The sequence below is a fragment of the Trachypithecus francoisi genome, unplaced genomic scaffold (assembly GCF_009764315.1).
Source record: "Trachypithecus francoisi isolate TF-2019V2 unplaced genomic scaffold, Tfra_2.0 Lachesis_group15, whole genome shotgun sequence".
Lineage (NCBI taxonomy): Eukaryota > Metazoa > Chordata > Mammalia > Primates > Cercopithecidae > Trachypithecus > Trachypithecus francoisi.
Genome location: NW_022681460.1, coordinates 95,246,841 through 95,272,604, shown reverse-complemented (window position 1 = coordinate 95,272,604; position 25,764 = coordinate 95,246,841). Strand labels below are relative to the sequence as shown.

The window sequence follows — 25,764 nt, the reverse complement described above, 5'->3', positions numbered from 1 at the left end:
AAATTTTAAAAACAATGAATTCCAATCCTACTCAAATCATTCTGAAAAATTAAGGTAGAGGAAAAACTTCCTAACTCATTCTACAAGGCTTGTATTTCCTTATACCAGACGAAGACACATAAAAAAAAAAAAAAAAAAAAAAAAAAAAAAAAAAGAAAGAAAGAAAAAAGAAAAGAAAAGAAAACTACAGGCGAATATCTCTGATGAATATTGATGCAAAAATCCTTTCCAAAATTCTAGTATACTGAATTCAACAAAACTTTAGAAAGATCATTGATCATGACAAAGTAGGATTGATCCCTAGGATGGAAGGATGGTTCAACATAGGCAAATCAATCAATGTAATACATCATATCAACATAATGAAGAATAAAAACTATCTGATCATTTCAATTGATGCTGAAAAAGCATTTGATAAAATTTAACATCCTTTCATGATAAAAATCCTCACAAAACTGGGGATAGAAGGAACATATCTCAACATAATAAAAGCCATATATGGCAGACCTATGATTAGTATAATCCTGAATGAGGAAAAACAGAAAGCATTTCCTTTAAGATTTGGAACATGACAAGGATGTCCACTGTCACTGCTGTTATTCAACATAGTACTAGAAAGTCCTAGCTAGAGCCTCAGACAGGAGAAATATATAAAGGGTATCAGAAAGAAAGAAGTCAAGCCGGGTGCAGTGGCTCACACCAGTAATCCCAGCACTTTGGGAGGCCGAGGAGGGCTGATCATGAGGTCAGGAGATCGAGACTATCCTGCTAACACAGTGAAACCCCATCTGTACTAAAAATACAAAATAAATTAGCCAGGCGTGGTGGCTGGCACCTGTAGTCCCAGCTACTCTGGAGGCTGAGGCAGGAGAATGGCGTGAACCCAGGAGGCAGAGCTTGCAATGAGCTGAGATCACCCCACTGCACTGCAGCCTAGGTTGACAGAGCAAGACTCCGTCTCAAAAATAAATAAATAAATAAATAAATGTCAAATTATCTTTGTTTACAGATAATATGACGATCTTATACTAAAGAAAAAAATCTAAAAACTCCACAAGAAATCAATTAGAACTGATAAACAAATTCAGCAGTTGCAGGATACAAAATCAACTACAAAATCAGCAGCATTTCTATATGCCAACTGTGAACAATTTGAAAAAGAAATAAAAAAGTAATCCCATTTATAGTAGCCACACACACAATTAAATACCTAGGAATTAATCAAAGAAACAAAAGATTTCTATAATGAAAATTATAAAATACTAATGAAAGAAATTTAAAAAGATATATAAAATGACAAAATATTCCATTCATAGACTGGAAGAATCAATATTTTTTAAATGTCCATGCCATTCAAAGCAATATACAGATTCATTGCAATTCCTATCAAAATACCAATGACATTCTTCAAAGAAATAGAAAAACTATGCTAAAATTTATTTGCAACCACAAAAGACCCAGAATAGCTAAAGCTATTTTAAACAAAAAGAACAATACTGGAGGGATTATATTATGACTTCAAATTATATGACAAATTATACTATAGTAATCCAAACAGCATAGTACTCACATGAAACAGACACATAGACCAATAGGATGGAATTGAGAACCCATAAACAAATCCACATACATACAGTAAACTCATTTTTTACAAAGGTGCCATGAACATACACTGGGGAAAACAGTCTCTTCAATAAAAGGAGCACTTGAAAATACTGGACATCCATACACAGAATAATGAAACTAGATCCCTATCTATCATTATACACAAAAATCAAATCAAAATGGATCAAAGACTGAAATCTAAGATCTCAACCTATGAATCTCCTACAAGAAAACATTGGAGAAATTCTTCAGGACATTGGTCTGTCTGGGCAAAGACTTCTTGAGAAATACCCCACGAGTACATGCAACCAAAGGAAAAATGGATGAATGGGATCACATTAACTTAAACAGCTTCTGCACAGCAGATGATACAATCAACAAAGAGACAAGCACAAAATGGGGCAAAATATTTGCAAACAACCCATCTGAAAAAGGATTAATATCCAGAATATAAGGAGCTCAAACCACTCTATAGGAAAAAAATTCTAATAATCTGATCATAAATGAGCAAATGATTTAAATAGACATTTTCTCAAAAGAAGACATACAAATGGCAAACAGGCATATAGAAAGGTAATCAACATCATTGATCATCAGAGAAACACAAATCAAAACTACAATGAGATATTGTCTCATACCATTTAAAATAGCTTATATCAAAAGGCAGGTAATACGAAATGCTTGTGAGGATATGGAGAAAAGGGAACACTTTTATGCTGTTGATGGAAATGTAAATTAGTACAACAACTATATAGAAGAGTTTAGAGTTTCCTCAAATAACTAAAAATCAAGCTGTCATATAATCCAACAATCCTATTGCTGGGTATATATCCAAAAGAAAGGAAGTATATCAAATCACTTCTATGTTTGTTGTAGCACTGTTTACAATAGCTAAGTTTTGGAAGCAACCTAAGTGTCCATTAACAGATGAATGGATAAAGAAAATGTACTACACATACACAATAGAGTACTATTTAGCCATAAAAAAGAATGAGATACAGTCATATGCAACAACATGAATGGAACTGGAGATCATTATGTTATGTGAAATAAGCCAGGCCCAGAAAGACAAACACTGCATGTTCTCACTTATTTGTGGAATCTAAAAATCAAAACAATTGAACTCATGGACAGACAGTAGAAGGATGGTTACCAGAGCTGGGAAGGGTAGTCAGGTGCATGGCAGATGGAGAGCAGGATGGTTAATGGGTACAAAAATAGAAAGGATGAATATGACCTACTATTTAAGCACCATATTTTTGCTATAGTAAATCATATCTTAATTGTACACTATAAAATAACTTAGAGTGTAGTTGGATTGTTTGTAACTTGAAGAACAAATGTTTGATAGGATGGCTACCGCATTCCTCATGATGTGTTTATTTCATATTGAATGTCAGTATCAAAACATCTCATCCACCCCATAAATATATACACCTACTATATACCCACAAAAATTCAAACATTTTTTTAAAATTACAATTAAAAAATAAAATGCACCAACCTTAAAAAATTACTTTGAATGTAAATAGATTAAATGTTCAAAAAAAGCCATAAAGTGGCTAAGTAGAATGAAAGATAGAAAATCAGACCCAGCTATATGCTGCCTACAGTAGACTCCCCTCACCTTTAATGACACACATAGTCTGAAAGTAAAGGGATGGAAAAGGATATTTCATACAAATGGAAACTAAATGAGAATAGAGATAGCTATACATATATCAGGCAAAATAGACTTTAAGTCAAAAACTGTAAAAAGAGGTAAAGTAGGTTATTACATAAAGGGATTCGTTCAGCAAAAGGATATAAAAATTATAAATATATATGCACACAACAACAAAGTACCTACATTATAAAGTAAATAATCTGAACAGAGATAAGTAAATCTGAAGACAGATATAGACTATAATGCAATTAGAGTAGAGAACATTAATACTCCAGTTTTAACAATGGATAAATCATTCAGACAAAAATGCAGTAGGGAAACAGTAGACTTAAGCAAAACTTTAGACCACATGAACCTAATAAGTATTTACAGAACATTCATTACAACAGCAACTGAAGACATATTCTTCTTTTGTGCACATGAAAACTTCTACAGCACAGATTATACATTAGGTCACAAAGCAAGTTTGAATATATTTAATAAGATAAAAAATCATATCAAGTAAATTTACTAATTATGATTATATAAAGCTAGAAATCAATAACAGGATAAATGTTGGAAACTTCACAAGTATGTGGAAATTAAACAACATGTTAGTAAACAACCAATGGGTCAAAGAAGAAATTTAAAAATAAAATTAAAAATTTATATCTTGAGACACACAAAAATAAAAGCAAAACATACCACAATGAATGGAATACAGCAAAAACAATTCTAAGAGGAAATTTTATAGCAATCAATGCCTACATCAAAAAGCAAAAATACATCAAGTAATCTAAAGTTACATCTGAAGTAACTAGGAAATAAAAACAACCAAGTCCAACGCTAGCAGACGGAAGGAAAAAACAAATTCAGAGCATAAATAAATGAAATAGGGACCAGAAAACCAATAGGAAAAAATCAACAAAATCAATAATTGTTTTTTTGAAAAGATAAACAAATCAACAAATTTTAGTAAAGAAAAAAATGGAAATAAATAAAATGAGAAATGAAAGAAAAGAAAATCACAAATGATATACCAAAACACAAGGATTCACAAGACACTATCATAAAAACTTATATGCCAAAAAAATTAAATAACCTAGGGGAAATAAATAAACTCCCAAACACATAAAATCTACCAACCCTGAATCAAAAATATATGCAGTCTAAATAGATAAACAATGAGTAAGGAGTTTGAAGCAGTAATAAAATAATCTGCCATCAAAGAAAAGTGCAAGACTTGAAGATTTTACCAGTGAATTCCATGAAACATTTAAAGAAAAACTGGCCGGGTGTGGTGGCTTATGCCTATAATCCCAGCAGTCTGGGAGGCCGAGGCAGGCAGATCACCTGAGGTTAAGAGTTCAAGATCAGGCCGGGCGCGGTGGCTCAAGCCTGTAATCCCAGCACTTTGGGAGGCCGAGACGGGCGGATCACGAGGTCAGGAGATCGAGACCATCCTGGCTAACACGGTGAAACCTCGTCTCTACTAAAAATACAAAAAAAAAAAAAAAACTAGCCGGGCGAGGTGGCGGGTGCCTGTAGTCCCAGCTACTCGGGAGGCTGAGGCAGGAGAATGGCGTAAACCCGGGAGGCGCAGCTTGCAGTGAGCTGAGATCTGGCCACTGCACTCCAGTCCGGGTGACAGAGCGAGACTCCGCCTCAAAAAAAAAAAAAAAAAAAAAAAGAGTTCGAGATCAGTCTGGCCAACATGGCAAAACCCCATCTCTACAAAAATAGAAAAATTAGCCAGGCATGGTGGTGCATGCCTGTAGTCTCAGCTACTTGGGAGGCTGAGGCAGGAGAATCGCTTGAACCTGGAAGACCAAGGTTGCAGTGAGCTGAGATGGCGTCACTGCACTTCAGCCTAGGTGATAGAGTGAAACTCTGTCTCAAAACAAAACAAAACAAAACAAAAAACACACACAAAAAATAAAAACTAATACCTTCTCAAATGCCTTTAAAACATCAAAAAGGAGGGAATATTTCCAAACTCTTTTTATGAGGCCAACATTACCTTGATATCAACATTACCTTGATCAAAATACCAAGGCCAGATAAGGACATTATAATAAAAGAAAAATACAGGCCAATATCCCTGACTAGCATAGATGCAAAAATCCTCAACATAAATCAATAGCAAATCAAATCCAACAGCATGTTTAAAGGAGAGTGATCATTTATCATGATCAAGTAAATCATGAAAATGAATAATTTACCATGATCAAGTGTGATTTATTCCAGAGATACAAGAATGCTTCAACATATGCAAATCTATAAATTCAATGTATCACATTAACAGAAGAACAAAAATTATATGATCAAATGAGTAGATGCATGAAAAACATTTGATAAAACTCAACATTTTTTAATGTTAAACATTCTTAATAAATTAGGTATAGAAGGAATGTACCTGAACACAATGCAGGCCATATATGACAAGTACACAATTAACATTATACTCAACAGTGGACAAGTAAAAACTTTTCCATTACAATCAGCAACAAGACAAGGGTGTACACTCTCACGATTTCTATTTAATAAAGCACTGCATGTTCATGCCTGAGGTATTTTGCAAGAGAAATAAATAAAAGGCATCTACATAGGAAACAAATATGTACAATTTTCAAGGTTTACAGATGAAATGTTCATATGGAAATGCTAAAATTACACCAGAAAACACAGAATAAAGGAGCAGAATACAAATGAAATCAACATACAAAATTAGCAGCATTCCTATACACTAACAACAAATTTTCCAAAGAGAAATCAAGACAATCCCATTTATAATAGCCTCCCAAAAAATACTCAGAAATAAATTTAACCAAAAAGGCAAAATACCTGTACACTGAAACTTACAAAACATTGATGAAATCAATTGAAGAAGACATGAATAACTGAAATTATAGTTTATGTTTATGTATTAGAAGAATTAATATTGTTAAAATGTCCATACTACCCAAAGTGATCTACAGATTCAATGCAATCTCAATCAAAATTCCAATGTCATTTTTCATAGAAATAGAAAAAAAATCTCTAAAGTTAATATGGAACCACAAAAACTCTGAATATTCAAGGAAAACTTGAACAAAATCAACAATGTAGGCATCACATTACCTGACTTCAAATTACATTACAAAGCTAGAGCAATTAAAACAGCATGATAGTGGCATAACAATAAAAGCAATGGAATAGAATAGAAAGCCCAGAAATGAACCCATGTTTTACAGTCCATTGATTTTCATTGGAGATGCCAAAAATACACAATGGAAAATGAATACTCTTTTCAATAAAGAGTGATGGGAAAAATCAGTATCCACATGCAGAAGAATCACATTGGACCCTTATCCTCATACCATGTACAAAAATCATCTTTAAATGGAATAAAGATGTGAAAAATCTGAAACTAAAATTGATTTTTAAAATTTGATTGCAAAAGCTCAGGTAACAAAAGCACAAGTAGACAAATGAGGTAACATCAAACTAAAAAGCTTCAGCACAAGAAAGAAAATAGAATGAACAGACAGTGAATAATTTGGGAGAAATATTTATAAGCAATACATCTGATAAGAGGTTCATATCTAAAGTACATAAAGAACACAAAAACCAAATAATCTGATTTAAAAATGGACAAAGGTTCTGAAAGCCATTCCCCCAAAAAAGACATACAAATCTCCAATATGTATATGAAAAATATGCTCATCACTAATCATCAGGGAAGTGCAAACCTAAACCACAACAAGATATCACCACATATTTGTAGAATAGCTCTTATTAAACACACACACACACACACACACACACACACAGAAGATAGCAAGTCTTGGCAAGTCTGTTGGTGAGAAGTTGAGTTAATAGAGCCATTATGGAAAACTATATGGATATTCCTTGAAAAACTAAACATAGAATTACTATATGATCCAGCAATTGCATTTCTGGGTATATATCCAAAAAAACAAAAAAACAAAAAAAGAAACAAATCAGTACATTGAAGAGATGTCTGCACTCCTATATTCATTGCAACATTCCTTGCCATAGCCAAATTATGGAATCATGGGAAAATGTATATAATGCATGTCAAAATATTATTGATATCCTTAAAAGATGACAAAGTTTTAAAAGTCAACAAAAAAAATTACAAAACAGAAAAATGAGGAACAGGCAATTTTTCAAGGTACTACAAAAGCAGATGAAAATAATATGTTTTCAACCCAACCCCCTAATAGTCATAAATTAAACAATAATGAGAAAACATATATTTCCTTTAATGTTTTCAATGAATATAAAGAATAATAAAGCATGGTGTTGGTGAAATATTTAGAAACTACCAATCATCTACAACACAGAAGAAGGTGTCAACTGAGAACAATATTGACAACATGTATTAAACCTTTGAACATGTGAATTCTTTTGAACCTAGTAATACCATTACTTACAATGCTTTCTTACAAAATTCACGAAAATTCTGTGTGAAGATTCAAGAATAAAGCAGCTCAGAATGACATTAATTACAATTGCACAAAACTGGAAGTACTTGGTTTGAATTGTGTGGGTCCATGTATACAAGGATTTTGTTCTGCCTCTACTACTTCTAAGACAGCAAGAACAGCCCTTCTTCCTCCTCTTGTCTTCTCAGCGTGATGAAGAGGATGAAGACCTTTATGATTATTCACCTTCACTTAATAAATGGTAAATGTACTTTACCTTCCTTAGTATTTTCTTCATAACATTTTCTATTCTCTAGCTTTCTCTCTTGTAAGAATATAGTATATAACACATATAACATAAAAAATACATGTTAATTGATTTTATATTATCACTAAGGTCAATATTAGACTATTTGTAGTTAAGTTTTTCAGGAGTCAAAATTTATATGCAGATCCTTTACTAGGCAGGTTGTTGGCACCCCAACCCTCATGTTGTTCAAAGGTCAACAATATATTGTATTTGTATAATAGAACACTATATAATAATTTAAAATAATCTCATAAATAGTATTGTCATAAACATGTTCACGTCACATTTATTTGAAATGTGCTTTCAAATACATGTGTGTGAAAATATTTAACATATATAAATATACATAAATATGTTTTACATACATGTTTTATATGTATATATTTATATGTATATGAAGAAAATAGATTAATAAAGCAATAATCATACTTAAGTGGCAAGATTGTTGCTGATTTTTGACGTTATTTTTTCAAGATCTTTTGCATTAATCACATATTACTTTTTAAAGAGAAGTAATTGCAATTTTAAAACATAAAGGTGAATTACATTATTTCCTTAGTTTCTGACATTTAAGTTACAGAAAGTTGCAACCTTTGGGTGTACACAGAAAAAGAGATATTGACTTTTCTTTCGAAGGTGCATACTAAGTACAGGCCTCTCTCTACTTCCTTGAATTTATAAAAAATATATTTTTTTAATTTTTAAATAATATTAACTTTATAATTCCACAACAATGTGGGAAAACAAAAGTGGAACCCCTTGATAACCAAAGGAGACAAGAAATCCCTTTGGGAAGAAAATTAAGTAACATTCAATAAGAAAGGATAATCAAAACACAAAACAACAAGAAAGTACTAACAAAGGATGAAGTACTTTGTACAGGGAAATGTTACACACCTGCAGAAAATGTGCTGGGAGTAGGTTATTTCTCATAAGAACAACACATAAGACAACTAGCTGAGACGCCTTTGCAGGCACTAGCAAGTCAACTCTTACATCTAGTTCCAATCTTGGCTTAGGTAGAAGCAAAAGGTGTTCTGCCTCCAAGTAGAGGCAAGGAACATGGGAGCTTGGATTAGAGAGACAAAGTGATATAGGAGTTAAGAAGAAATTCTTTAGGCAGATAATGACAGTAAGGAAGTTCTCAGTAAGGTTTTTGTTTTAATGAAAAGCAGCCCCCAAATCATTTTCTTTTCTAACAAAGAGCCGCCTGTAAAATTGAGCCACAGATAAGCAAAGTGAAAGCTTGCACAGGTAAATGCCCACACTTGTGCCAATAGGAAAAGGCTAACTAGGACTAGGCGTGTTCAAAATGGTGGTTTGGTCTTCCCTTTTCCTTTTCAACCACGTGTGCAGTAGGGAGCAGACAACATGGCACTGGCCATGTGAAAAGCCTGTTTGCATAATAAGATTAGGGTGGGGTGGCCAGCTTCCCCACACACTGTGTAAACATCACACCTGGTCCAAGCAATCTGTAGGTCCTATGTAAATCAGAGACCGACTCCTCAAGCCTGTCTATAAAATCTGGTGCACAAAGAACCACTGGGGTGCCCTCTTCTCTCACAGGATATATTTAGTACTACTGTAATGTACCACATTCACTTGGCACTGGTTATCCTACTTACCTTGGCCTACTTCTTTCTTTTTAGATAGTATTTATCACTACGTGGCATATTATAGTTTACCAATTCATTATTATTATTTTTTTTTATAGTATATCTCTTCTCTGCTCCCTTACCACCACTGGAATATAAGTAAATTTCACAGTGGTAAGGACATTTATCTGTTCTTCTTACTGATGAATCCTATGTTGGAATATTTTCTGGCTCATGATTGCATTCACTAGTCATGAACTAATGAATGAAAGAATATAATGAATATATACCTCAATTTTTTAGTAATGAGAAGGTCCTCTGAGCCCTCTCAATAAACATTGTTAAGAGAGTGCATGACTAAATCTCACATTACAAATCTATTCTATCAGTTCTATCTTCCTAAGGCTTTGAATATCTTCCAAAAGACATCTGATATTATATATTTCTGCTAAGTTTAAGTATGACATGATAGTCTCCAAGGTTCATTTATTAAACAAAGTAAATTTATTGTGTCCAAAATGCTCTACAAACTAAATTCAGAATCTGTTTTTTCAATCAACCCTGTCAAAAGAATGGTTTGGCACTTAACCGGTTCCTTGTACCCAGGATTTCTTTTTTTTATTTTTTATTTTTTTATTTTTCTACTTAACTTTTAATAAATGAGAAGAAACACAGTAGTCTGTCTCATATAGAACATTTATAATACATAACAATCCATAAAGCCTCATGGTGAGGTAGGAACAGCTTTGGAAAATAACACACAGTCATTAAAACATACAAAAAGGTAAAATGTTGCAGCACTAAAGATATTTTATCTGCATCTGTATTTAATGAGATGATAACTGCATTTAACTGCGCCATTGTACCCAGGATTTCTAAGCCCTTGGAATATCCTGCCTGATAAGACTATATTTGTTTCCTTGGGGGTCTTGGGTCACTCCAGATAGCCTAGGCTAACAATGTAATTCCTGATAGAGGCCTTGGGCCACATAGTATGAGCTTGACTTCCAGAAGAACTGGAGACTAAGATCAGATATTCAGGCAGTCAGATATATCTACGTGACCAACCCCAATAAAAATCCTTGAATTGAGGCTTGGGTGAGTTTCTCTGGTTGGCAATACTTTATACATATTTTTAAATATCATTAGTGAGAGAAGCATTGTGTGAATTACTCCACTGGAAGAGAACAACTGGAAGTTTCACATCTGTTCTGTCTTGGATCCTGCTTTATGAATCCCTTTGCTGATTCCTTTTGTTGATTATAATCTGTATCTTTTCATGGCAAGAAGCCACAACCATGTGTATAATAGCTTTTCTGAGTTCTATGATTCCTTTTAGTGAATTATTGAATCTGAGGGTAGTCTCAGAACCTTCCAAATTGCACTTTAAGTGTAGTACTATGAATAAAATCAGCCCAAGCTCTCCCCATTCTTTGATTTAGAACCAATAGAATTCATTTCAATTATATGCTCCACATTTTTATTGATAGGCAACTTAGTAAAATCTTTCATGTAATCACCAGTAAAGAAGATAAAATTATGGAAATGTGAATAGCTTTATAGGTTGAAGAAATGATCTAAAATTGGTAAATTGAGATAATGAAAGGCTAATGGTAAGCTGTTTCCTAATCTCTACCCACTGTTTCCAGGGTGGTGTGGGCAAGTGGATGGGAGCTTTTAAAAAAGGGATTGTAAAACTGTGTACACCCCAGGGATAAAGTTCTGGAAAATAATACAATGAATGTGCTTGCTGAAAAAGAAAACTATCCTATATTTGCCTCCCAAAATAATCATTCCACTCCATTTGGCATTCAATAGATCTCATTAAAAGTATTATATTCAGATTACATTTTGTCATTACAATAGAAAACCAATTTTAGTGTCATAAATAAAATGATAAGGTTCATTAAATAAAACGTTTAAGGAAAGTTTCACGGAACTGGACATGTTCAGTCTGTTGGAAAGATAACAATAAAACATGACATTTAATGATACCTAGAGGGCCATTTTCAAAGTGATTTGGGTCACTTGTTTCTAGTTGACAGGAAAATAATTGTAAGGCAAGAGGAATTCAAATTAATTAAAAGGGATTGTACCAGGTAGTTACACATAAAACTTCATGTACTATGTTATCCAGGCTAGATCCTTGGTGTAGTTAACATTCCCTTGTTATCCAACCAAAGTTAACCATTAGCCTTGGGCCATTCAATACTTATTTCAGAAAGTAAAGTATACTTCAAAATACATTTGCAAACATGTATATAAAGAATATTGGTGGAGGCGATTCTAGGGTAAAACTACTACTGGCATGCTCCCAAGATCCCTTTTGCCTGTTTAATATATTTTCCCAATAATTTGGTTAAAGTTGTCTCCTCGATATCCTGAAATTATTGTGTGTCTTATCATATAGCTTTTAATATCTGGAAGAAAGGAAATATACTTTATCAGATTTTGCATTCTTACTGCATAACATGGGATCTTATACATCTGAGATGCTCAGTAATGTTTAATAGAAAACAAAGCCATGATGGAAAATAACAATAGTCTGGGGAAGGAATGTTGCAAAAAAGATTTTAGTCTAATAAATTATGATTACACATATGGTTCCAAAAGTCCAAATTCATGACTATGCAATGGAGTACATGGCCTGGCACACTGCATACATTAAAGGCTGGAAAGGTTTTAGATGACAGTACAGTCTTAATTAAAAGTGTCATTAGTATAATATCATTGTCCAAAAACAGTATTAATTGGAATATATTATTTTTGAATGCTGATTACATCACACATGGAATACAGGATTTATTTCTGTATGCCATTCTTTGAAAGTTACAAAATAATGTAATGGTTCACAGAAGGAAGAACAGAAGTCAAGGGACTGCTAAGCTGGGGACTTATATAGAAGTGTTGAAGATTTGGGCTGCTTATTACTACACTGTTTTAGAGAAGAGACTATGCATGGGGGAGTAGTGTAGCTAACTATTTGAAGAGTTGCTATGTGACATAGGAATCAGATTTTTTTTGCTGTAGTCCTTTAGGGCAAGCTTAGGATTATAAGTAGAGTTCATATTTTTTTTTTCTTTTTTCAGATCAATAGAAATTCCTCACATGCCAGGTAGGTTTATCACAAGAGAGATTAAGCTTACGTCCCTACCAAAGGGATTTTGGTGTCTAAACAGAAGATGTACAACCACTTGGCAGCAAATATATTGGAATTTCAAAAACATGAGATGAGCCAAATGACCTCTAAAGTCGCTTTAAATCTTCTTGAAATTCCATAATTCTATACGTTTTTCATCAGTCTGGTGTTTAACCTTGAAACAACAATAACCACCACCACAACAAATAGTACTTGGTTCGTGTGGCTATATTTCTTGGCAGCATTGTATTTGTTCTCTTGCAAAGCTCTTATCATGCCCGTAAGTATCCGTGAGACCATTTTTAACAAACTAACTATAAGCCTTTGGAGAAAAACTGCCACTGAATTCACTCAGCAAATATTAAAAGGGCACCTACTATGTGACAGGCCCTGTGATAGGAATGCAGGATTACATGACAGGAACAGTCCTTTAATACACTAATCTGGGGTGGAGGGTAGGGGTGAGGTGAGCATGGATATAACGAAACAGCTGCCAAGTTAATGGTACTAAACTAGAAATGTATACAGGAGGTATGAAGGGAATGGTCAAAGTGAACAAGATCCCAGGAAGAAGTTACAGAAAACTATGCCTATAATGAACATGTTTGGAGACAATGTGATTTTTGTGCTTGGTAGAGGCTAGGTCATGAATGTCCTCAAATCCAAAAAAAAAAAAAAAAAATGATGCTGACATCACACAAGCTTGTCCAACCACTTTATTTTGTTGTTGTTTTTCTGTTTTGTTTTGTTTTAGGCTTTTATCAGCCTGAAGCCATGGTTTTTAGTTTCTGTCTCTAGTGATAAGCAGAAAAGAGGGATGAGGAATGGGCTTTACTTGCCCAACCAGAAACAGAAACTAAGAACCCATGACTGTATTCTCTCCCTTGGATGCCCCTGATAGATACTTCCCACAGTGTTTTCTGGTACAGCGGGTCCTCCACGTTCTTAGTACGTGTAGTATGGAAAGAGGTCGCATAATAAACATAGTATTTGAGTCACAGCTGTGAAAAAATTCTGTGATACAGAAGCCTCTTTAACCTTGCCGAATCGGTGTCTTCTATCTTATTTGCTGAAAGAATCTTAAAAATAGCTTTTAATGTCTCTTAGAAATGTTCATGGAAAACAATTAAGGAAGTGCTCTCCCATAGACATAGGGAGTCAAGAGAGTCCTGAAGTGTCTGAACAAAACATGAACCAGTTTTTATTTAGCATAAACATCATCTGGTTTAGAAGTAGAGATGGGATAGTAGGAGGTGAAGCAGATCCTTGAGAGTAATTGAAGGAGGAAAAGATCAAGCCTTATTGTCAACTCTTAATGCCAAGAGCCAAGGCTATTGTTTCTCGTTGTCAGACACCACCACTGAAACATTTCTTACACTTCATACATAGTTTCCATTCTCAATGTTCTGTTTTGTTGTTAAGTATTTTTTTTCCCTCTCTCTCTCTTTTTCAGGCTTTGGAAAATGTTCCCATGAAAACAGCACGTGTCAACCATATCAGTTTTATGTGAACACCTTTAATGAAGTATATGTGATTTCTGTTAAAATTACACACACACACATACACATATGTATACATGTGTATATATACGTGTGTGTGTGTGTGTATTTTTAGATCCTCTATTTGCTTATTTTGGGTCAAGGGAGCTAAAGATAGGCCACTTTTAGCAGATGGGGCTCACCTGCAAAACAGACAGAGAGGAGCAAACAGGTCCCCAGAGGCAGCATGCTCAGCATGGGAAGGTCTCTTCTTGAACATCACTCCCATGTACCTCATTCTTATTCCTTCTTTCAGCCCATTTCTTGGCTGTGTTGACTCACAGAGTCTTGTCTTCAATTTCTTGTGGTACTGGCCTTTGACATGATTAACTTTGCATTTTTGCAGTGATGATCTTTCCCCTGCACCTATCTAGTTTATTTCACTGGTGCTTTCCTTCTCCTTTGTACAGCCAGCTGAAGCATTTAGTGTATTCCTAATCTAGAGAAACTAACTCCTCCCAGGCTAAACAAGGCTGTATCCCTTGGAAGGCAAATGAGTCAGGACAGATACTCAGACAAAGGATCTCTCTAGCATTTAAATAAGAAAGAAAACCATTCCCAGAAATTACTAGGAGTAGAAAATAGGAGCTCTTTAGGAATACAACTGGCTAAAAATATGCACTTTGCTTATTTATTTTGTAGAGCTTAGTTTCCGGATCTTAGTCTCTGGCCAGATTCAGCCACAGCTCTCAGATAGGCATTGATACTTATGAAAATAGACATTCTGGTGATGCTTTAGAATATGGCATTGCCAAGGACAAAGAAAAAAAAAGGCAACACCTCACATCTGAGAACTGGTCTGATGCTCACAGGTAGTCCATGTTCTCAGGTTGAAGTTAAACGATCTGAGATAATAATAAAGTGGGACAAAACAAGATCTATTTTTGTTGGCACAACCAGCAAAATATCAAATAGTTCCCCCTTCCAATTAATATGAGTGACTGTTAGATTCTCTGTATACCATTATCCATTTCTTCCCATTGATAATATTTCTTTAAATGCCTAATTGTAGAATTATTCTACCTTCCCAACAGTATCCAATCCAGAACGAAGGCCCACTTCTTTAGATTCTCCTCAGAATTACTCAACATTCAAAGCACAAATCTTGTAATAGGTACTTTCTAACCATTTACTGATATACTGTATACTTCATGATTTCCCCTGGCATCTGTTCTTTCTCACTGCAGTGAGCTAGAACAGGAATTGGAGAAAAAAAAAAAAAAAAAGAATGTGTAAGCAGAAATTCAATTGTATGTAAGAAAACTCAGTTCCTCCCAAGAAAAAGAAAGAGCTGGAGTCCTTTAAAAATTAACCGCCTGTTTTTCTGTGGCTAGTCAGCCTTATCTCTCCTCCTTTCCCAGACATTGTGAAGACCCTGTTTTTCTAGCTGTGTAGTTGCAAGGTCACCAGACAGATAAACTCAAGTCGTAAAACATGTTTTCCTTAAAAAGTAAGAAATGATGTAATGCATATCTCAATTAATTGAAAAACTGTCTTTCTTTCTTGCTTCTGTAATATGTGCCCCCCCCGTACAGATCTCCCCTGCCCCACCCCACCCCACAAAATGCTTAAAAGTTAACTCTTTGTTCAGGACTCAATCCTTTGGACGTTAATCCAACTGGGCCAGTGCACCTAAATAATAAATATCCTCCTGAACCCCATCAGTCTCTCTGATTCCCTATCAATCCCACTACAGAGCAACAAACTCAACTTGTTTAATTATAAGTGTATTTCTAGGGATCTTTGGCTAGAGGTCATTGACACCAAAGAACAGAAAGGATTTGCTAAAATTAATGATGTCAGTTGATAATAGATTAATAACATCTATTAGTAAGATATTATCATAACTAAAATTGATAAATATTGCACAAATAATATTGTTATAAATTCTCCTTATTTTTCCTGAGACACAGTAATATATAAATAAATATTAGTAAAATAATAATAATTAAAATCTTATAAAAGTGACAGTAAATCAGTCCCAAACCTTATCCCACAAACTGAATTATTTTTAGATTTGATCTTGCTTCTTAGAAGCCTATGTCCATATTTATATATAATTTTATATAATTTTAATTATCTTAGCTGTACAACCAGACAGGTTCAAGTCAACATGGTAAAAATATAATTAAGTATACGGTTTTACCAATTAAAACCTATATACTTCACTATTAGGTAAAAGAGAATCTGAGCTAAATATCTATCTAAAACCCCACTTTCCGAGATCCTTTAACTTGGCTCTTTGTGAAGAAAGCAAAATAAATTAGTTACAATTATAAATACCCAAGATGGAATGACAACAGTATAAAATTAATCTAAACATAAAAATTCATGTCTTTTAATATATAGTGGCATGTTTCTTATACTAATTTTAAACCCCTCCCCACTAAGGTGCTAGTGAAAACCTTTGGTCAAATGTGGCAGAAAAATATTTCTTTCAGCCTAATTTCCTCTTCTGTGTACCACTTTTGCCCTTGCAGTGTGCACTGTTTCCTTCTTTCAAAATCTTTATTATTATTTGCAAGAAATTATGTCTCTAAATCTGCAATTACACAAAGCTCTTTTAAAGTACAGATATTTGTTCGTCAAGTATGTTTCTAAAGAAGTCTTATTTACGTCAGAAAATCCCTGCCCATAGTTGCTTATTACCAGAAATGGTTTCTCTTTCTTGGTCCAGCCCTAGAGATATTCATTGCCTGAGTATCTATTTTGTTTCTGTTCTTCTCCAACTGTGAGGCAGGAAGTTCACTTTGCTTTTCCATGGATGAAAAGGCTAACTTCCAAATTGCATCCCAAGTAAAACTGAATTCCAGCATTGTTTGTCAACCTGGGTAATAAGATGTACTTTGTGTGATAACAATAAGCACACTCTGGTCACAGTATATCAGGCATTTTACGACCTAGCTATTTAATACCAACTCACTAATCTTATAGACAGAATGCTTTCAGTAAATGTTTAACTTTGCATTCTTTTTTTCTCTTAACAGTGTAACATAAGCAGTTTCTATACAAATTTCACAGAATTATTTTAGTAGGGTTCTTACAATATATCATGTAATGAATACATAATAATTATTAAAATAGTCCTCTGTCACTAGACATTTAAATTTTGCTATGAAATATTTGGGAGTATCTGTTTTATTAGATGATACTGTGTAAATCCATTTTTATCACGTGTGCTGAAAGTAACTAAGAGGTTAAATCAGTTATAATTGTTAAAATTATGCAACCAGCAAAATATGCAAGTGAGGATGATAATGTAATTGTGTGGAACCACATCAAATGGGGATGATTAAAACTTTCCTGTCTCTTCTGCACATGGGCAGTTTTTTTTTTCCAAAATCTATTTAGTTAGGTACATTAAATGCTTACTTTAGATGTTGCAACAAAATTTTAAAAACATATTATTTTGGAGAATTGCCATATAGTCTTCCATTCCTGCTCAGAACCCAACTAGTTTTCATAAGCCTGGTAAATACTTGACAATTTAGTGACTGACTTGAAGACTAGCTAGTGAGTAGCTATTTGACAAGAAGTTGAGAATTTTTGTGGGAGGGAAAAGATAGAAACAGGAATAGAAAAGGAGGGAGGGGGAGAGCAATATGAAAGATGGAGAAGAGAGAAAAGAGTTAATCTACCTTCAACTAGATTCCCGGTTGGAAATTCTCCCTGGTTTGCCCCCCTGTTGACTGGTGTTAAAATTTCAGAACGATTTCACAGGCACATCTACAGATAGTCTGTCTTGATCCTTGGTTTATGTCATTCTGACAATGCTTTGATCACATTTATACACCTTACTTTCTTTCTTATTTAAAGTTTTCTCTTTAAAAATAACATCTTGGCTGGGCACTGTGGCTCATGCCTGTAATCCCAGCACTTTGGGAGGCCGACGCAGACGGATCATGAGATCAGGAGACTGAGACTATCCTGGTTAACTTTGTGAAACCCCGTCTGTACTAAAAATACAAAAAATTAGCAGGCGTGGTGGCAGGCACCTGTATTCCCAGCTACTCGGGAGGCTGAGGCAGGAGAATGGTGTGAACCTGGGAGGCGGAGCTTGCAGTGAGTCAAGATGGTACCACTGCACTCCAGCCTGGGTGACAGAGCAAGACTCCATCTCAAAAAATAAATAAATAAATAAATAAATAAATAAATAAATAAATAAAATAATGTCTTAAAATATAATGCATTTTTTGACTCCATTCAAACTCCACTACTTTGAGTAAATACATATTTCATAAACCAATCTAATAAACTCTCCTCTAATCAGAGAGCAAGCTTTACTAAATAAAAACTATGACTCCAATAACACTGGGGCTATTTGGAATCACCTCTTTGCTTTAGACGTATTCCAGACATCCTGCTTCTGTTTATTTACCTTCATTATGGTTCCTTTTCTCAGTGTCATTTACTTATAAAATTCAAGATTGTGAGGCCCTTCTCAATGCAGGTGAGGATGGTAATGTAATTGTGTGGGACTAAGTTACCAGATGGGGGTGCTTAACAACTTTCCTGTCTTCTGCACATGCCAGCCTTTGCTCAAAGTTATTGCCAATTAGCAAGAGAGTGGTACTCTTCTGTCATTTTTTAAATTAATTACATTTCTCAACTATTCTGAGAGCATAACAGAAAAATCAATTGACAGATTTGAATAAATCTTGACATTGATTATAAGTTGTGAGCCTGGGACTTTCTTTTATGTCTCTTGAAAAGTTGAATGCTAATCTTTTCAGCTAACTTGCTTTATGTTACATTGCTATCAATCAATCACGCTTGTAATTGACTTTTGCTTTTATAGCAATACTCATATGACTTTAAAGATGATTGAGCCCACTTTTGTTCTAGTTTCTTCATTGAATACCAGATATCCCAGAAAGACTATTAATCATAATTGTAAGATCATTCAAGTAAAAACCTCTCCAAACTAAAACGTTAAAATTCACTCAATGGACAAACTTTAAGTCAAGATAAGCACTTAAATACTTTTATAATATATACCATATTAAAAAATCAAAATTTAAAAAAGTTTGTACCTTTAATGAGTACACACATATACACAAATAAATTATAGATTCTCTAGTATATCATCACCTACCTTTAATAAGTACTCTCCTCAAAAACTAATATTAATCAATGAATGTCTTGAAAATCATTTGAAGATTGAGCAGTTCTATGCATTATCCTTGTTAAAGTAAAAAACTAATTTCATGGCAGCTGCTACTTCTGTCATTTGCTGAATATTAAAATTTTTTTCTGGGGGACTTTTATAAGCAAGAAACAACAAATCCTTTCTCATTATTTCAAACAAAGCAAATTTCTACTTATAAAACACAGTAAGTACAACAGAATGTCTGAAAAATCTGATAGTTTTGATAGAACCGATGTTTAACATAACCCTTTATGATGTATTTTTAATATCATAATTGTGAATAAGTAGTAAATTGGCAGAGATGCTGATTCCAGATAAATTCGGGAAGAAAATCTGATCAACTGAATCTTAAATTCTCAAGGAAATGAAAAATAATAATTAATAAAGTTTATCTTTGGAAAAATTATATAGCTGTTAGGAAACTGAATTACCTCCATGCTTTATTCTATTTGTTCCTTAACTCTACATGGTAAAAGTATATGCAGGAGCTGATAATTTCTTAATTCCTTGAATCATCTTTATATTTCACAGTCTAAATTCAACATATACATTATTTTATACATACCTATTTATATAACCATAAAATCCTTGTACCTGAAAGGTAGAAAATTCAGGTTTCATAAACTGAGGAAATGAGACAAAAATATAAATCTACCTCAGAATGTATCCATGAGTGTAGATGCACTTTAACATGGCAATTATATGGCACGCACAAGGTTTGGAGGCATATGTCATTATTCCCTCTCCTTCTTGCCAAAATTGACTCGCAGGAAATGTGAATGAGGAATTTGAGGGAAACAGATAATAAGAAAGACAATGGACAATAGAATTTCTAAGTGGAAATGTTTATGTCACTCCCTCAATAAAGTGTTATCTTGGTAACTGATACGAGTTATTACCTGCCCAATCACAGCCCTGGGACTTGTAGTGTTTCCCCTTATCACGACAGTCCTGATGTGGACTTGATAGGAAGCTATGCTCCTGGGTACATTCAGTAGAAACATAGAAGTAGAAGAGTATTCTAACTTCTCAAGATACTCCAAAGCAGAATTGACTTCTTAAAAATGGTTGATTTATATTAAATATTTTAGGGGATTATAATCATTTGTTCACTATTTATTTTAAATTCCAGTGCTATGCCCAAAATATATGTCAAAAACTATGCCTTCCCCCTTTTGTTAAATTCTTTTACCATTTTCAGTCCAGGTTGGAATAAAAAGGCATTCTATTATTGTTTCCAAGGACAGTTAATAGCTATACCAATTTACTCCCATTCCCCTACTTGATTCTCTCTGATTTGACAAAAACTGATAAAGACTTTTGAAAATTTTTCTTCTTTCAACTGACATCATACACAACTATTTTGTCATTAATGTACATGCAGTGTAAATCAATAATCAATGCGTTGTTTGTGTATTTTAGTTCCTATGTGTCAAGGACTGTGTTATACACACACATTTCTTACAGATGGAATTAGAGTCTAGAAAGAAGAGATAAAATTCATCAATAATAACTAAACATAGTGAAATAAACAAATGTGATATGTTAATAAAAGTAATAAAATTCAAAAACGAATTTAACAGTAGTATTTTTAGCTCTAATTATAGCTGCACTTTTGGGGAATAGCAGTATTTATTAATGAATTATGGAAACTAATCTCAGAGTAAAGGATTTCTAGTGATGGGAAGGCAATAATCAAACCAGGCATTATGTTTCACACACTAAAGGTGAGGCACCCTCTAAAACCTCTGCCACCACAGCAACAGAAACTATTTGTAGGTGTGTTGTTTGCAAAAGGTATCAACACTGTAATATCTCCAAAGTTTTATTATTTTTTATGAAATGGAACAGAACACAATTCAGTTGGGATATATAAAGAGCAAATCTAGCACAATTGCAAATATAGAAATGGTTTGCAATTAGCCTATCAGTCAATTCTGAATAACAAAACTGGCTGGACTTGTGTCTTAGTAAATTTGGGCTGCTATAACAAAATACCATAGATTAGGTAGCTTATAAGAATGCCAGAAACTTATTTCTCACAGTTCCAAAACCTTGGAAATCCAAGATCAAGGCATCAGAAAATTAAATGTCTGATAAGGGTTGCCTCATAGCCAGCTGTCTTCTCCCTGTAATCTCACATGAAAGAAGGGATAAGAAATTTTTCTCTTCTTTTGAGAGCACTAATCCAGTCATGAGGGTTCTTCGTTCATGACCCAATCACCTCACAAAGGTGACCCAGTCACCTTACAAAGGCCCTACCTCCTAATATCATCACATTGAGGTTTAGGATTTCAACATACTCATTTTGGGGTTGGGGATAAACATTCAGTCCACTGCAACTGGCATGGATATGGAGACAGATAAATGCACAAAGTAGGGTGAACAAGATAAAGAACAAAGAAAAACACATTGAGACTAAGCTTTCAGATATTCTTGGTAAAGGGCTGCATCAATATCCTAGAGAGAAAGAATTAGGCACACTGAAATTCTTTTTATTTTTGAGACAGAGTCTCATTCTGTTGTCCAGACTGGAGTGCAGTGGCATGATCTCGGCTCACTGCAAGCTCCGCCTCCCGGGTTCACGCCATTCTCCTGCCTCAGCCTCCCGAGTAGAGTAGCTGGGACTACAGGCGTGCACCACCTCGCCCGGCTAATTTTTTGTATTTTTAGTAGAGACGGGGTTTTACCATGTTAGCCAGGATGGTCTCAAACTCCTGACCTCGTGATCCACCCTCCTCGGCCTCCCAAAGTGCTGGGATTACAGGCGTGAGCCACTGAGCCTGGCCTGAAATTCTTTTGTAGTATGTTATTTGCCATCAATAAGGTATCTATATAAAATAAGCATGGCAAAGTGATGTTATCCGTCAGTAGTTGTTTTTCATTTCTCATATGCTAGTGGAGTTTCTTGCCATCCAGAATAAAACTTTACTCATTGCTAGGTTTAGCCATGTGACTAATTCTGGCCAATGAGGTTTAAATAGAAGTGTCACATGGCAGCTGCCAGGAAAATTTCTTAAGATTCAGTTGGCACCTCTCCATTTGTCCCCTTTTCAGAGTTTTCTTCATGCTGTTCCCTGGAGTATAGATACCACCTCTGTGGGCCACAGGGTCAAGGATTATATGTTAGGGATGGCAAGGTGGTGAGCTGGAAAGATCCCAGGTTTTTGGAGGCTTCATAGAGCATAACTACCAAATTATCCTGGGACCATTTCTTGCCTCTAGATTTTGATTATATGACAGAGAAATTTATTGCTATTTATTTAAGTCACTATTATTTTTGCTTTTCTCTCACTTGCAAGCAAACATAATCCTAATTAATTAAATGTATTCATGAATCTATACACAGATTTATATTTGTATTTATAGATCTTTCCATAGTGAATTATTTTTCAACATATGAGTCTGTTCTCTCGCTGCTATAAAGAAATACCTGAAGATGGCCGAATAGGAACAGCTCCAGTCTCCAACTCCCAGCGCGAGTGACACAGAAAACCGGTAATTTCTGCATTTTCAACTGAGGTACTGGGGTCATCTCTCTAGGGAGTGCCGGACAATCGATGCTGGTCAGCTGCTGCAGCCTGACCAGCGTGAGCTGAAGAAGGGCGAGGCATCGCCTCACCTGGAAGCGCAAGGGGGAAGGAAATCCATTTTCCTAGCCAGGGGAAGTGAGACACACAACACCTGGAAAATCGGGTAACTTCCACCCCAATACTGCGCTTTAAGGAAACAGGCACACCAGGAGAATATATCCCACACCTGGCCGGGAGGGTCCCACGCCCACGGAGCCTCCCTCACTGCTAACACAGCAGTCTGCTGTGATCTATCCGCAAGGCAGCAGTGAGGCTGGGGGAGGGGCGCCCGCCATTGCTGAGGCTTAAGTAGGTAAACAAAGCCGCTGGGAAGCTCGAACTGGGTGGAGCTCACAGCAGCTCAAGGAAGCCTGCCTGTCTCTGTAGACTCCACCTCTGGGGACAGCCCACAGCTGAGGTCCAATAGGGGAAGCAGCGGGGGCGGTGCAGACGCGAACGACTCTGTCTGACAGCTTTGGGGAGAGCCCTGGATCTCCCAACACGGAGGTTGAGATCTGAGAACGGACAGACTGCCTGCTCAGGTGGGTCCCTGACCCCTGAGTAGCCTAGCTGGGAGACATCCCCCACTAGGGGCAGTCTGACACCCCACACCTCACAGGGTGGAGTCATCCCTGAGAGGAAACTTCCAAAGGAAGAATCAGACAGGTACACTCGCTGTTCAGCAATATTCTATCTTCGGCAACCTCTGCTGCTGATACCCAGGCAAACAGGGTCTGGAGTGGACCTCAAGCAATCTCCAACAGACCAAGAGACAGTCCTTCTGACTGTCAGACAGAAAACTATCAAACAGGAAGGACACCTATACCAAAACCCCATCAGTACGTCACCGTCATCAAAGACCAGAGACAGATAAAACCACAAAGATGGGGAAGAAGCAGGGCAGAAAAGCTGGAAATTCAAAAAATAAGAGCGCATCTCCCCCTGCAAAGGAGCGCAGCCCATCGCCAGCAACGGATCAAAGCTGGTCAGAGAATGACTTTGATGAGATGAGAGGAGAAGGCTTCAGTCCATCAAACTTCTCAGAGCTAAAGGAGGAAATACGTACCCAGCACAAAGAAACTAAAAATCTTGAAAAAAGAGTGGAAGAGTTGACAGCTAGACTAATTAATGCAGAGAAGATCATAAAGGAAATGACAGAGATGAAAACCATGACACGAGAAATACGTGACAAATGCACAAGCTTCAGTAACCGACTCGATCAACTGGAAGAAAGAGTATCAGCGATTGAGGATCAAATGAATGAAATGAAGCGAGAAGAGAAACCAAAAGAAAAAAGAAGAAAAAGAAATGAACAAAGCCTGCAAGAAGTATGGGATTATGTAAAAAGACCAAATCTACGTCTGATTGGGGTGCCTGAAAGTGAGGGGGAAAATGGAACCAAGTTGGAAAACACTCTTCAGAATATCATCCAGGAGAACTTCCCCAACCTAGTAGGGCAGGCCAACATTCAAATTCAAGAAATACAGAGAACGCCACAAAGATACTCCTCCAGAAGAGCAACTCCAAGACACATAATTGCCAGATTCACCAAAGTGGAAATGAAGGAAAAAATCTTAAGGGCAGCCAGAGAGAAAGGTCGGGTTACCCACAAAGGGAAGCCCATCAGACTCACAGCAGATCTCTCGGCAGAAACTCTACAAGCCAGAAGAGAGTGGGGGCCAATATTCAACATTCTTAAAGAAAAGAATTTTCAACCCAGAATTTCATATCCAGCCAAACTAAGTTTCATCAGTGAAGGAGAAATAAAATCCTTTACAGATAAGCAAATGCTTAGAGATTTTGTCACCACCAGGCCTGCCTTACAAGAGACCCTGAAGGAAGCCCTAAACATGGAAAGGGACAACCGGTACCAGCCATTGCAAAAACATGCCAAAATGTAAAGACCATCGAGGCTAGGAAGAAACTGCATCAACTAATGAGCAAAATAACCAGTTAATATCATAATGACAGGATCAAGTTCACACATAACAATATTAACCTTAAATGTCAATGGACTAAATGCTCCAATTAAAAGACACAGACTGGCAAACTGGATAAAGAGTCAAGACCCATCAGTCTGCTGTATACAGGAGACCCATCTCACATGCAGAGACATACATAGGCTCAAAATAAAGGGATGGAGGAAGATCTACCAAGCAAATGGAGAACAAAAAAAAGCAGGGGTTGCAATCCTAGTCTCTGATAAAACAGACTTTAAACCATCAAAGATCAAAAGAGACAAAGAAGGCCATTACATCATGGTAAAGGGATCAATTCAACAGGAAGAGCTAACTCTCCTAAATATATATGCACCCAATACAGGAGCACCCAGATTCATAAAGCGAGTCCTTAGAGACCTACAAAGAGACTTAGACTCCCATACAATAATAATGGGAGACTTCAACACTCCACTGTCAACATTAGACAGATCAACGAGACAGAAAGTTAACAAGGATATCCAGGAATTGAACTCATCTCTGCACCAAGCGGACCTAATAGACATCTATAGAACTCTCCACCCCAAATCAACAGAATATACATTCTTCTCAGCACCACATCGCACTTATTCCAAAATTGACCACATAATTGGAAGTAAAGCACTCCTCAGCAAATGTACAAGAACAGAAATTATAACAAACTGTCTCTCAGACCACAGTGCAATCAAACTAGAACTCAGGACGAAGAAACTCAATCAAAACCGCTCAACTACATGGAAACTGAACAACCTGCTCCTGAATGACTACTGGGTACATAACGAAATGAAAGCAGAAATAAAGATGT

At 35.6% G+C, this 25,764-nt stretch overlaps 1 long non-coding RNA gene across 1 annotated transcript; it reads left to right on the top strand.

Moving 5' to 3' along the window:
• The first annotated feature begins 2,652 nt into the window (after positions 1-2,652).
• On the top strand, positions 2,653-24,114 carry LOC117098089. Its single transcript, XR_004443170.1, has 3 exons — positions 2,653-2,780; positions 13,179-13,185; positions 24,104-24,114. It is a non-coding gene; the product is annotated as an uncharacterized LOC117098089 (long non-coding RNA).
• The last annotated feature ends 1,650 nt before the right edge of the window (positions 24,115-25,764 follow it).